Raw genomic sequence first — 15318 nt, forward strand, 5'->3', positions numbered from 1 at the left:
AAGGGGCCATAGATCCATAGGTATCTATTAAGAACTCCTCGCTCAATTCTCATTTTTGGTATTTGTTAACTGACACATGCACTTAAAGAAATTGAACAATAGGCTTGGACCAGATTTGAATATGCATGCTTTCATAAGTAACAGTTTCATTATTATATCTAAAGAAAGACTGACTGATATACAGAGCTTAGAAATAGGTTAGGAAGAACAGTCTTCAAATGAGTGGGCAACACATGGGAGGAACAGAAACTACACCAGAGGCTATCAATCTCGCTAGAGTTGACAGATTACATATGGTATTACCACCATAACCAAAATGAGGGTATAGATGGCATATGAGGCCCCGCAAACTCTTAGTATCAGTTGTATGCACCACTCTTGTCAGGTGAGTACTTATTCCATTCAATGGAAGGAAGACAGTACAAACTTCATAAGAATAATTCATATGTAATTATTATTTGAGGTAGTAGTAGCAACAATAACAATATATATATATTTAAAGGTTCTACCATATCCCTGCTAATATTTATCATCAAAGATCACCCTCATTATAATACTATTACATCTATGTGCTTATGTAATTGTCACATCTCTAAGAGGAAAGAGCAGATAGGATTACATCCATGTTACAGACGAGTAAACTGAGGTTCAGGAAAGCTGGAGGCCCCACAGTTGGTGAGGGTTAAAAAAAAAAAAAGATAATGTTAAAATATCCACTTAACAGATGCGGAAACAATCTCTGAGAGGGCAAGAGAAGTTGCAGTAAGTGTCAGGACTGGGATTCAAATCCAATTTCATCAGATTCCAAACCCTTGTGTATTTTCCATTGTGTCATGCTGCCTGCCTCACTATTCCTTTCTCCAAATTAGAGAGCTAAAGGGTTGTTAGGAATGACAGCCCCCAAGAAAATTGTACTTACTCAGCTGAATCCCAAGGGTATGCTTCAGGGAGAGGAAGATCGAGCATTTCCAAAGCTTTAGCAATGCTCTTAGTTAACTCAAGGGCCCCACGAGAAGGGACGTTCTTTGGGATGTTAGTGCTCCTTTCTCCTTCAGAACCCTGCCTACCCAGCCACTGGGGAATCCAGAAGGCTTCCCTCTCCGTTCTCCTGAATCTCATGGACACAGCCATTACCAGAGGGAAATGTGTGTTCTGAGTCAAATAATTTGCTATGGAATGTGAATCATATCATATAGTTGTGTTTTTTCAGATTTGGGAAATAAATCTGATTAATGGTCAAAGCTTGCATATCTAATTTCCCATTTATGTGAAGATAAACTTTATTAGTCATTTGTGGGCTTTTGAGGGACAGAGAGTTTTCTTCCTACTTTTCATTCTTTTTGCTTTCTAATTTGCTGTTAAACCGTTACAGATCACAAACCAAAAGCACGTTTTTAATTCCACTGCAAGAGCAGGCAGTAGTGGGAATTCTTGCACTTTTATAAAATGCCAGGCTTTGGAGGGCTTTGAAAATCACCCAGAGTGTCCTCAAACCGTGAGCCCTTGCACAGCAGTACAGACTCGTCCTGAAGACCCTCTTTTTTTTCTGGAAGCTCTCATTTTGGTCATGGTGGTAATGCCATATTTAATCTGTTTCAACTCCAGTGATATTGATAGCCTCTGACTGTAGTTTTTATTCCTCTCATATGTTGCCCACTTATTTGCAGACTGTTCTTAACCCATTTTTAAGCTCTGTATATCAATGTCTTTCTTTATCCATAATAATGAAACTGTTACATACAAAATCATGCACTGTTACAAAAAAAATCTATTTTTTTCAAGCCATTTGCTTACCATGTCCATTTTAAGAGCCTGTTATGTTCAACTTTCCCTCCTTTCTGCCCCAAATCCTAACTCTCATGTAACAGTTAATCGCCACTTAAATGTTTACAAAGCGTTTGTCCTCCTAGACATTTTGCATGTTATTTTGGTGCTCCAAAGATAAAACCTAAATGCAACAATAACACAAACTCTGAAACTGCTTTCAAACACTAACTTCCAAACAATAGGAATGCACAAACCTCCCCCACCCCCAAAGCTTTATCCCAATCAGCTTTCTTAAAAATCTAGACAAATCTTTAATTATTTTCATTTGAAATGTGATTATGCATTATCTGATATGCTACTGCAATCTCCTTTACTTAACAGGAAGAGTATTAACAGTAAAGTTCAACTCTTGAATATCTGTAAGGAGAAAAGATTAATTTACAGTTTTACTTCTCTTTGTCATAGTGGCTTAACAAAGATGTGAGAAAACAACGAAAGTATAATCACTTTCCTTCCTCTCTTCTCTCGCCCTGTCTTTTCAGGTACTTCCACAGTTTACAGAATCTTAGTTTGGCTTATTGCAGAAAGTTTACAGACAAAGGTTTACAGTACCTGAATTTGGGGAATGGATGCCACAAGCTCATCTATCTGGACCTTTCCGGCTGCACCCAGGTTTGTCTTTCAGCCTTCTCTTTACTGCAGCAGGCGAAGAAGTCCTCCAGAGAAAGAGAACGGGCTATATCCAGCCCTCATGTTATACTAACGCTGTGCACAGACCGCAGCACACTTTTTGGAGGTTTTAAATTACATGGCCACAGCTGCTTAAATTTTCCCCAGGATCGCTACTATAGGCTCTTGGCTTCCTTCCACTGGAGTGCCACATCCACTAACAGGCAGAGTTCATTGGATGATGAAGCAGAACACGTCTGTGTGGATACTCTGAGCACAGTTATAATACCAGAGTCCAAATCTTGAAAACTTTTTAGAAAACAAAGAAAAACATTTTGTGGGGAGAATTTGCAAAGAACTTCCTGAAGAGTCAGTTTGCTCTCATGTGGGCCCTCAGAGAGTAAATAGTATTGGGTAAGATACTACAAGTGATAAATGCATGAAAGGAAATACACAAAGATTATGATTTTATTTATTTATTTTTTATTTGTTTTTATTTTTGGCTGTGCTGGGTCTTCGTTGTTGTGCGCAGGCTTTCTCTAGTTGCGGTGAGTGGGGGCTACTCTTCGTTGTGGTGCGCGGGCTTCTCACTGCAGTGGCTTCTCTTGTTGCAGAGCACGGGCTCTAGGTGCACGGGCTTCAGTAGTTGTGGCGCACAGGCTTCAGTAGTTGTGGCACGCGGGCTCTAGAGTGCAGGCTCAGTAGTTGTGGCACACGGGCTTAGTTGCTCTGTGGCATGTGGGATCTTCCCGGGCCAGGGATCAAACCCATGTCCCCTGCACTGGCAGGCAGATTCTTAACCACGCCACCAGGGAAGCCCAAAGATTATGATTTTAAAAACTGCATTATATCCTTGGGCTAAATAACATGACGATTTGAGGTCTATATGGGGAAATATTTAAGTTTGAAGGAACAAGACTAAGGAAAACTGGGCAGAAAAGAGTGTGGAATTGTGGAGGGTAGGGCATGGCACTTTGGAAGCAGTTACTACCTCCTTGATAGTTTCTTCTGCTCTGTTTTGTTTGATTTCAGTCATGATTCTTTTAACTTTTCTTTCACCTCTCTGTGTATTTTATTGATATTTGTGTCATAGAATGTTCATCATTCTATGAGACTAATAACACAAATGAGAACTGTTACTATATGCCAGGCACCATGTTGACTGTCATACAGATCAAATTTACTGCTCATATAAATGCTGTGCAGTATGTATTTATCATGCCCATTTAGACATGAAAAGACCAAGGCTCCCAGGGCTGCACGGCTGGTGAAAGCACATGGTACTGGTACAGTTATAAGCAGGTAGATTCCCTGGAAGGAATACAGGGACAGAACAGATTTCTCCTCCAAGTTCTTGAATGGACAGAAATCTTACATAGCACTACTACTGGCATATCATGGTTTCCTGGTACACCACACAGTGGAGAGGATGTAAGGGAAAGGAGGGGGGGGACGTTAAGCTAGGGCTGAAATGGCTAGAAGTTGCATTTGTTTAACATCCAATTTACTGCGATATGGCTTGCTAAGCATCAACATCTACCATCACTCTGTGGCCAAGATGGCCTTAATGTTCCCTCCAGATGGACAAAACTTCAGACAGGCTTCTTCTTGACTCTGGACCCCTGACCTCCCTTTTCTTAGAGCGTTTACTTTAGAAAACTTGTGGTTGTACATTCTTTCTCTGCTCCCGTTGAGATGTAAAGCCCTTAAAAAGCTTCTTGCCAGTTTTACAACCCAGGAATGTTTTCCTCAAAGACCTGGGAGCCAGCCTTTAATATGTAATCATCAAGAGAGAGAGCATCAGTATCTCCCAGTCTCTGTGGGAGGATGGGAGCCTAACTTCCATATGGATGTCAGTTAGCAAACACAGAGGCCTAATCACAAAGGAAGAATACCTGCAAATTCAGAAATAACTCTATGTGCTTGACACATCTAACTGATCAATCTCTCCCCTAAAGATACATGCTCCAGTACTTTTTTTAAAATTAATTTTTATTGGAGTTTAGTTGATTTACAATGTTGTGTTCGTTTCTGCTGTCCAGCAAAGTGAATCAGTTATACATATAGATATATCTGCTCTTTTTTAGATCCTTTTCTCATATAGGCCATTACAGAGTACTGAGTAGAGTTCCCTGTACTATACAGTAGGTCCTTATTAGTTATCTATTTTACATACAGTCGTGCCTAGCTTACCTCAGTGCTTCCGAACCCTCTGCACAGTGTGACGTACCTCCTTGTTCTTCTCAGTTTCCACCAGGTAATTATTGTAGCAAAAACACACAACACATGCACAGACACACAAACACTCATACACATGTCCTAAGGTTAAATATTTTCAAACACACTAAAGTCAAAATGAGAGGTTTCAAATTGATGACCCTCTGGCTAGATATATATTCAAAACATATAGACACAGTCTGTCTTTAAATTTTGAGCCAACATTTGGAATTTTGGAGTTTTCAAATAAAAATCTAGACTTCAAGCTTTTCTTTTTTTTTTTTTTTTTTTTTTTTTTTTTTTTTTTTTTCCCGGTACGCGGGCTTTTTACTGTTGTGGCCCCTCCCGTTGCAGAGCGCAGGCTCAGTGGCCATGGCTCACGGGCCCAGCTACTCTGCGGCATGTGGGATCTTCCTGGACCGGGACACGAACCCGTGTCCCCTGCATCGGCAGGCAGACTCTCAACCACTGCGCCACCAGGGAAGCCCCAAGCTTTTCTTAAAAAACCAGAAGAACTAGCAAAATTGGGCCTGCTTTCCCACATGGCAACAAAAGGCTGGAGCTGAGTCAGCCTCACCCCCTTGAGATGGCGCCCTCTCCTCAGTATGCCGCCCTCTCCTCCACTCAGTAACGTCCACACATGCACTTACTCTGGAACTGCTACCACTTCAATGCATTGCCTGCCTGCCTCAGTAGGTATTTGAGTTTGGTCTGAATGTATTTCTAAAGAATAGATTTCTTTTCCTAACTGACCCTTAATTTGTAAGTCTCAAAACACAGTGACATTAGTATTTCACATCATTATGCAAAATGATGTTGTTTTTTTTGTTCATCCGTCTTCCATTTGCATTTGTTCATTTAATAATTTAATTACTCGAGAGATTTAACCCTAGGTGTCAGGCACTGGAAACTGTACCATTTGAAACTTTATAAAAAATGGGCTCATTATGAACCACAGATATCTTAATAATGGCTGCTGCTGTAACTTCAGAGAATCAGTGAATCTTGGATGTCGCTGCTTCTGAGGGACTTATTAAGTCTTTTGAGGAGGCTCCATCTACCTCCCTAGCTCTGGGTGTGAGGATAGTTTCACCCTTCCAGACCTACTTGCATTGATATGACAGTATAAAATGGTTTCAAAGAAGGAAAGTTGACTATTCACAGGTTTTTCAGGTTCTTCCCTTGGAAAGTAAAATGTATTTTCTTCTTATGTTTGGAATTTTGCACTATGAAGTCGTGTGTTAGTATATCTGATCAAGGAAAAAGGCCCTAATAAAACAAAAAGCTGAGAATAGAAGCTTACAATGAAATGCTTTACACTGGTGTTTATTGAGTGCCTGCTGCATACTGGGCACCATGATGAGTCAAATAGCATCTCTGTCTTTTGGAAGCTATGGATTAACATAAATGAATTATGTCAAGGGCTAAATGTTAATGCAGTCACAGCTGCCCAAAAAAGGAAAGATGTATACAGTATTGTGAAAGAATTTGAATCCATATTTGTTAGAAAAAATAAATGAGTGGATGATGGAGAACTACAAAGAAAAGTGAAAATCAATTACATATGTTTTAGAAATATTCTGCATTCTTATGGGATTGGATAAACACTGTAGGGTGCACTAAGTAATATGACCGATTTCCTAATGAGTACCAGCACTTGCATGTTCCCCTGCATGTCATCATCTTTGATGGGGTTGAGGTGATGCCTCTGCCCAGTTTCTCCTCCTTGAAAAAGCCTCTGCTCACACGTGGCCTGAACTGGGATAGGGCTGCTCCAGCGAGCTCTCTCACTATCCTCTGCAAATTTCTACCCATATACTTGCCACTTTGAGTTTTCTTTTTTCACTTTTAAAAAACCTGCTTTTTTTCTTATTACATGCTAAATGCAGAAAAATACAAGAAAAAAAGGAGAAAAAGGGACTTCCCTGGTGGTGCAGTGGTTAAGAATCCACCTGCCATTGCAGGGGACACGGGTTTGAGCCCTTGTCCAGGAAGATCCCACATGCCGCGGAGCAACTAAGCCCATGCGCCACAACTACTGAGCCTGTGCTCTAGAGCCCGTGAGCCACAACTACTGAGCCCACATGCTACAACTACTGAAGCCTGCGTGCCTAGAGCCCGTGCTCTGCAACAAGAGAAGCCTGTGCACCACAGCGAAGAGTGGCCCCTGCTCGCCCCAACTAGAGAAAGCCCGTGTGCAACAAAGACCCAACACAGCCAAAAATAAATAAGTAAATTAATTAATTAAAAAAAAAACAGGAGAAAAACATTTAAATTACCTGAAAATTCATCACCAGAAATAATAAACACTACTAGAATTTCAGAGTCTTTATTCTATGCCTGTCTAGACTTTTTTAAACTGAAATGGATTATATAGTACACATATCTTTCATTTAATGTTTTATAAAGTGAATGTCTTTATTCCATTAAATATTTTTCCTGTAACTTACTTTTAATAGCTATATAGTATTTCATTGTATCAAAATACCAATATGTATTTAACCATTCATTATTGGCCTACAGTTCTTTTTTTTGGCCTACCATTTTTTTTGCTATCATAAATAACCTGTGAGGAAAATTATTGTAGCCATATCTTTGCATATGTCTATGTAATTTTTTGGTACAAATTTTTAGAAGTGAAATGGCCAGAGGATATAGTTATTTTTAAGGCCATCCATACCCTACAAAGATTGTCAGTTTACACTTACCATAAATGTAAAATAGTTTGTTCTCTTCATAAATATATTATATATAAAAAATTTTGCCAATTTGACATTGAATATGATATTTTATATTTTCAATTTGTATTTCTTTGATTACCAGGCAAAGTTAAACCATACACAGGCACTTAATAAATATCTGTTGAATGACAGCATTCTTATCCCAACAGGCCGCCACTGTTAAAATATTTTTCAAATTAATTAAAAAATCTCTTTCAAACTGGGGAATATTGGAGATAATGTAAGTTAAGTGCCTGACACAGTTGGTGATAAAAAAAGAAAACCTATTAGTATATTTCTCTAAAAAAAGTTCTTCAGAGCCTGAGTGCAACATTTTCATTATAGTAGTTTCAGAAGAAAAAAAAATCTACATTCATTTAACAAAATGATTCTGGCTGAATCAGTTGAACAAATTTAATTTGTTTGCTTTTATATTTGCTACTTACTCAAAGTTATAAAATCTAACCTTATGCCATAAAATAATTTTTTAAAAACCATGTTTAAATACAATTTGGAAAGACTCTGGAGACAAAACGGTTTTATCACGTAAAGAAGGTACTCTTTCCTGTGCTCCTTTGTCATCTATAATCTGGGAGACATTTGGCGACAATGAATGAATCCATCTTTTTCTGTGCTCTAATGAATGATGTGTGACCTAACTCATGGTAGACATTTGTCAGATATTTGTTGAATTTTTGGATTAATGTTTAGTTAAATAAGTGAAACTAATGAACCACTGTATGAGATGTTGGTAGTTTTCCTTTGCATCTCATACTCTGCTTCAAGGAACCACTCCTCTTCCTTCCCTTGTGGTTCTGGGGAGCTGTCAGTTGTGGCACCTTGAAAGCAACACACCACAGTAATTGGAAGCATTGGTTCTGGGGCACCTGCATTTTAATCTTGAGTTTGCTATTTGCTAGGTATGGGACTGGGGCAGGTTACCTAAGCTTTCTGTATACCTCACTTTCCTTATCTATGAGATGGGGAAAATACTAGTAACTTCCTAAGTGTGTCATGTGAATGAAATTATTTGATACATATAAGAGTCTTAGAATGATGGCTTCATATAGTAAATGCTTAGCCACCATTAGCTATTATTATTAGATTACTATTAGTATTTTCCAATGGCCGCTATCATTTGGCCCAGGCCTAGACATTCCTAAATTCCATGTGCAGTGGCTATGATTTTTCCAGGAAGAGCATGACCTTAGCAGAACTATTCAGAACTCTTTTAGGTGCTCAACGTTGGGAAAAATAAATTCAGTTTTTTCTGAGGTTGCAGGGCCTGGAATGTGTAAGTCTAGGCTGGTTTGTGGTTCTCTTGCTCAGGAACATGGAGGAAATTTGTCTGCAATGGGAAAGAATAAAGTCCTCACAAAGAAGCTGACCTTCAAGAGGGAGAGATGCTGTGTTTGAGGAGAGATCGTATATTTTTGCTTAGATGGACTTTCAGTTAGAGATACCACTAATTCCCTTTTTACCTACGCTAGTTTATGTTGGGTCATTGTGACTCAAGGAAGCTGACTGGTACAACTGTTGAGGATGTGATTCCTATTTAGCTTTTAGTTGGGGTATTGAATACTTTGATGGAAAGCCTTTCTCAAGGAAAAAACTAAGGCCCAAGAGAGGAAGTTGTGAAGGTTTCTCATAGCTCTTCACATGCTTGTATTCTACCATGTACCTGAATTTGTTGCTTTGAGCATGCCTGTGACTGACCACAAAGCAATCCTTAACACCCAAGAAACCTGATTAAATCTGCTTCCTGTTTTGCTGGCACCGACAGCTGGGACATACTGAGCAAAGGCATTCCCTAATGACTTTTTTGAGGGTAAGTATAATATACAGGAAAGTGCACAAAGTGCTATATACATGTCCTTTGGTGAACACAGAATGTGTTTCTGTTGAGTATACACATAGGAATCAAATGGGCTGGGTGTGAAGTATGTGTATGTTTGGCTTTTGTTGATATCATCGTTAGTTTCCTAAATTGGCTGTGTCAATCCTAATGATTATGATTTAGAAAACTCATGAGGATGTGATTTCTGCAGGAAAGCTAATGCTGTGGCGCTACATACTTACTCCCTACATTTACCCAAATAATTTATTTTCATAGCAACACTATTGTTAAAGTGCAGTACAGGAGAGGTAGGAGAACAACATTCAAACCTAGAGTGGGCTTCTATGCTGAGTACTCTTCCCTTCTCAGAAATGAGCAGTAAGTATTTAAGTCATCTTATATTCACTTCCATAGCAAGCAGGTTTCATTAAACTTCCCTCTTTTCAACTATTTTAATCAAACATTTAGAATCCATCACTGGTGACTACTTTCACTAAAAGAAAATAAGAAGAGAGGTTTAAAAATATTGTGTGTTCTCTGCGGTATTTTTCAGGAGAGGAAAAGTACTCAAGGGAAGAAACATAACCAGGGATTTCTATTTTATTTCATACTAGATTTATTTTATTTTACTTATTTTGGAACTCAGGTACCAGGAACAGATTTAATCACACTCCTCAATTCATGGCACACTTTCATCATCATTCCAGGCAAGGCTGATCTCTTGTTTTATTTATTCCCTTTTATCTACATTTCCCACTCATATTCCCCTTTCTCTACACAAGCAAACCCTCTAATTTGTTTTATGTGGTTCCATATACAAATATATTCTTAAAACTTTCATTTGAAAAGATACTTGTACCCCAATGATCATAGCAGCACTATTTAATAGTCAAGACACAGAAGCAACCCAAGTGCCCATCAACAGATGAGATATATATATATATATATATATATCTCACATTTTCTTAAGCCAATCATCTGTTGTGTGTATATATATATTTACACACATATATATCACATACACACAAATATATATACACACAAACATACACAAAGGAATATTACTCAGCCATAAAAAAGGAAATATTGTCATTTGCAGTGATGTGGATGGACCTAGAGAATATTATGCTTAGTGAAATAAGTCAGACAGTGAAAGACAAATCTATATGATATGACATATGATATGAATCTAAAAAATAATACGAACGAATGTATATACAAAAGAGAAACAGGGTCACAGACACAGAAAACAAATTTATGGTTACATAAGGGGAAGGGGAGGGGGAGGGACAAATTAGGAGTATGGGATTAACAGATACAAACTACTATACATAAAATAGATAAGCAACAAGGATTTACTGTATAGCACAGGGAATTATACCCAATGTCTTATAATAACCTATAATGGAATATAATCTGCAAAAAAACTGAGTCACTATGCTGTATACCTGAAACTAACACAATATTGTAATTCAACTATACTTCAATTTAAAAAATGAGCAAAACATAAAAGTCTTTCTCTAGCAACAAAAAGGAATATATTAATATATATATATATCAATGTATTCTTGCATTCTTATATTGTGGTTCTGTGTGTAGATTTTAATCCTCATAAATGATATTGTGCTATAGCTCTGGCTCTTTCTCTTATTTCTGACAATGTTTCTAAAGGTGCCTCAGTCACCTCTTCTCTCGAACCCCTTAATCTCTTAATCATAGAGAGCCCCAAGGTTCAGTTTTTGGTCTACTTTTCTTCTCATCACGCACTTGGTGATGTCACCTAGATCATGGCTTTAAATATCACCTACAACAACAAACACTCATATAAAAAAAAGAATCACGCAACAAACAAAAGGTTCTAGGTATCAGACACAACAATAGAAACTGGAAAAATGGTAAGACATGTTCCCTAATCTAAAGAAGATCAAAATACAGTGGAGGAGACAGACAGGCATAAAAATTATTTTACAATGTGGTAAGAGAGGAAGTATAAATGTGGTTAAAAGCACAGACTAAAACACCAAACAGACCCAGTTTGAAATCTTGGCTTTACCTATCACTTCTAGCTGTGTATTCTTAGGTCAAATAACCTCTCTAAGGCTCAGTTTCCACCTATGCTAAAGGGGATAATCATAGTACCTACCTGATGGGGTTCTAGCCATAAGTAAATAAGATAATGCACGTGAACCACTTAGTAGAGTGTCTGGAACAACTATTTTAAGTGCGATACCAGATGTACATATGTACATGAGGGTAAGGAGCCTTAAAGAGGGAATAATGAACATCCTGAGTGATCTGGAGGTTATCTGTTGAGTGGAACCTTGAGACATGAATAGGAATTCATGATTAAGAACAGGAAGGAAAGGAAAACAACATAGGAGCAAGGTGTACTCTGTAAAGAGAAAAGGCAGTAGTTAGTGTTCATGTGGGAAAATAACAGGAATGGTTGAAAGATTCTTAAGCATAGAAGTAAGGTCGGGTATTATGTCAAGATAGAGCTGAGCAAAACCTATAATATTTAGTAAGGTATGGGCAGTTTCATAGTTACAATAATCAAACACAAAGACCTGGGCTTCCCTGGTGGCACAGTGGTTGAGAATCTGCCTGCCGGTGCAGGGGACGTGGGTTCGAGCCCTGGTCTGGGAAGATCCCACATTGCCGTGGAGCAACTAGCCCCATGAGCCACAATTACTGAGCCTGTGCGTCTGGAGCCTGTGCTCTGCAACAAGAGAGGCCGCGATAGTGAAAGGCCCGCGCACCGCAATGAGGAGTGGCCCCCACTTGCCGCAACTAGAGAAAGCCCTCGCACAGAAACAAAGACCCAACACAGCCATAAATAAATAAATAAATAAAATTAAAAAAAGACCAAAAAAAACACAAAGAACTTAGAGACCAGCAGTCCAATGCCAATTTTATATGACGAAGTGGGGTTTAAAAAATAAATTTGATTAGAAATGGAAAAAGCTAAAGGCAATTTTAAAGTCAACAAAAAATGAGAATTATTTGAATTACAATTGAGACCAGTGCTCATTCTCAGGTCATGTGATTTGAGACTCAGGTAGTATAGGAAATTATGATCCAGTTTCCATCCTTTGTCTCTTCTGATCCAACAAAATATATCTTGTCATTAAAAATCTCAAATGATGGACTACCTTCCCTAAATCTGCCTTCTACACAGGGCGTCTATGAAGCCTGGAAACATAAGTAACATTTTACTTTTTTACAGATTGAAGATGTCTTTGACAATATTACGCATATTCACCTATGTCTGGGTAAAGAGACACTTTCTAAACCTCTTTAGTTTTATTTTAACAATGAACTTTCACTAAGTAATTTTTTTTAATTACAAAAATTAGGAGAAAAAAATGTGGTAATCTAAAGTGGCAGGGCCACACACTCCCTTCAAGTACTGGGCACTCACTCACCTTCACAAGGAGTTCGTTCAGTGAGCTCCTTCTCACTACTGTACACCGCTCCGGAGGCCTTCCCTTCTTGCCACAAGACATCTACAGAGAAAGGGAAGACCACTGGATCAGTAAGCTTTCTTCTTCTAATAAAGAAGAAATAGGAAGAAACTCCTCTGCGTAAAAAAGAAAAAAAATGTTGGAGTGGAAACTCAAAGGCGTTCTTACATTAAATCAAGAAAAAGAACTCCAATAAAGAGCTATCACAGGGCTTCCCTGGTGGCGCAGTGGTTGAGAGTCCACCTGCCGATGCAGGGGACGCGGGTTCGTACCCCGGTCCGGGAAGATCCCACATGCCGCGGAACGGCTGGGCCCGTGAGCCATGGCCGCTGGGCCTGCGCGTCCGGAGCCTGTGCTCCGCAACGGAAGAGGCCACAGCAGTGAGAGGCCCGCGTACCGCAAAAAAAAAAAAAAAAAGATCTATCACAGCAAAATAGAGATGAAAGACCAACAATTACCATCAACAACAGTGTGAAAAAGGTATTAACAGCATCTAGGTACAATAAAGATAGTCCAATAATAATGTCATCATCCTCAACTGCCTTCCAGCAGCAGAACAATTTTCCTTTATCTATACTCATTTTCTGTTCTCTGTATGGCTCAGGTTGACCTTTTTCGGCAGTGGCTTCCTTCTTCTCTGCCTTCCTAGCCAGTCAAAGGAAGTGTGTGAACTGCTATGAGCAGAGTTAGCAGAAAAGAGTAAGGCGAAGGTGTGGAATTTCAGTATACTATCACCAGAGCTGGAGCCAGGGAACTGAATCCCTGACTAGACAAACTGTGGTGAGAGATGAGCCATCAGCCTCCTGTCCTCAGGGACCCCTCCTTCAGACAAGCCTGGAAACCCATACAGAATTAGCCACCTGCTTCCAGCAACCTCTGCTGCAGCACTCAGCATCAGGAACACAGCCATCACTGGGAGAAGGCTCAGAGGACAGGTTCCTGACCAGAATGTAAGGTCTGACTTTCCACTTCCTGTCTGAGGTGCTCCCCCAGAGACACTCTACAATACCAACGAATCTGTTCATGTGGGTGTCTCGGGTCCTCTTATGACAACATGGTTGTGCCCTACTGAAAGTGGGTAGTGAGAATTCCAGAAGCACCCTAGCTGAAAACTGTTGCCACGGGCTCTACAAAGCCAAGATCTGCAGTTCCAATGAGAGCAGAAGACTGAGTAGTGAATATCCAGACAAACCCCTCATTCTCACGTGATCTGTCAGCTCTGGCTTGTGGTCAATTTGACCTTCCCTCTTTCTTTAGAGGACACTGGTCTGTGCCATGCATGTCTTCAGACCAGAGGTCACTAGCGTCTCAAAAGTAGGATATATGGTTTTATTTCCTGTTCTTTTACTGGGGCTACAGAGTATGGCAATGGACAGTGACTTAAAAGTGGAAGGGAAGGAAATATGCTGCAGTCAACCAGCCCTCATAATCATAGAAATCTTTAATATACAGGCCTCAGAGAATGCTAATCCTTGCTTTATATCATATATAAATTCTGGACTGTATCTAGTTTTGTACCATCTGATGTCAAAAATTCAACACATGTCAATTAGAAATTTTTAAATGTAATATGGTATCCTGGACTAGATCCTAGAACAGGAAAAAAGACATTATAGAAAAACTGGTGAAACAGGAATAGAATTTGTAGTTTAGTTAATAGCACTGTAACAATGTTAATTTTTTAGTTTTGACAAATGTACCATGGTTATTTTAGATGTTAGCATCAGGAGAAGCTGGGTAAGGGGTATGTGGGAAATCTCTGTATTACCTTTGAAAATTTTCTATAAATCTAAAATTATGCCAAAAAAACCCAACAACAAACACTCATATATGTATATATGTAAAATATATATAATGTATATATAAAATCATTACATATGTATATGCATAATATACACACAAATATATGCTCACATACGTATATACACATACATATATATGTAATGTATGCACATAGGAGTATGTTTATATATGCATATATACATGTGCATGTATATGTGTTTATAGGAGTATATATGTATACAGGAGTACTTATATATGTTATATATAGAGAGAAGTAATATATGTATATATGCATGTACATATATATACATATACACATATTATGTATACATACACAGACACGTATATATGATAGATAATATATATCTTCAACCCAGAGTTCTCTCTCGAATTTTAGACTCATATCTTTTTAAAAATTTATTCATTTATTTTATTTATTTTTGGCTGCATCGGGTCTTAGTTGCAGCACGAGGGCTCTAGTTGAGGCACGCAAGCTCAGCAGTCGTGGCACGCAGGCTTAGTTGCCCCGCGGCACGTGGGATCTAACTTCCCTGACCAGGGATCAAACCTGCGTCCCCTGAATTGCAAGGCGGATTCTTTACCACTGGACCATGAGCGAAGTCCCTAGACTCTTAAATCTTAAAAAAAAAAAAAATCCCTGCTCGAAAATGTTAACTCCTTGCTCCACCTTTGGCCTTTCCTATCTCAGTTAATGACAGCTCCATGTTTACAGCTGCTTAGGCCAAAAGTCTTGGAGTCATCTGTTACAGACTGAATTGTATCTGCTCCAAATTAATATGTTGAATTCCTAACCCCTGGTACCTTAGAATGTGACCTTGTTTGGAAATAAAGTCATTACAGA

The 15318-nt window shown here is 38.8% G+C and overlaps 1 protein-coding gene across 1 annotated transcript in view; it reads right to left on the reverse strand.

Annotated features, from left to right (window-relative positions):
- Positions 1-2597, reverse strand: part of LRRC17 (leucine rich repeat containing 17) — a 31499-nt gene extending 28902 nt beyond the window's left edge. The window contains exon 1 of the mRNA XM_065883395.1: positions 2380-2597. The gene's annotated coding sequence lies outside the window, so the exon portion shown is untranslated. The remainder of the gene's footprint in view (positions 1-2379) is intronic.
- Positions 2598-15318: the final 12721 nt, after the last annotated feature.

The sequence above is a fragment of the Phocoena phocoena genome, chromosome 9, assembly GCF_963924675.1.
Source record: "Phocoena phocoena chromosome 9, mPhoPho1.1, whole genome shotgun sequence".
Lineage (NCBI taxonomy): Eukaryota > Metazoa > Chordata > Mammalia > Artiodactyla > Phocoenidae > Phocoena > Phocoena phocoena.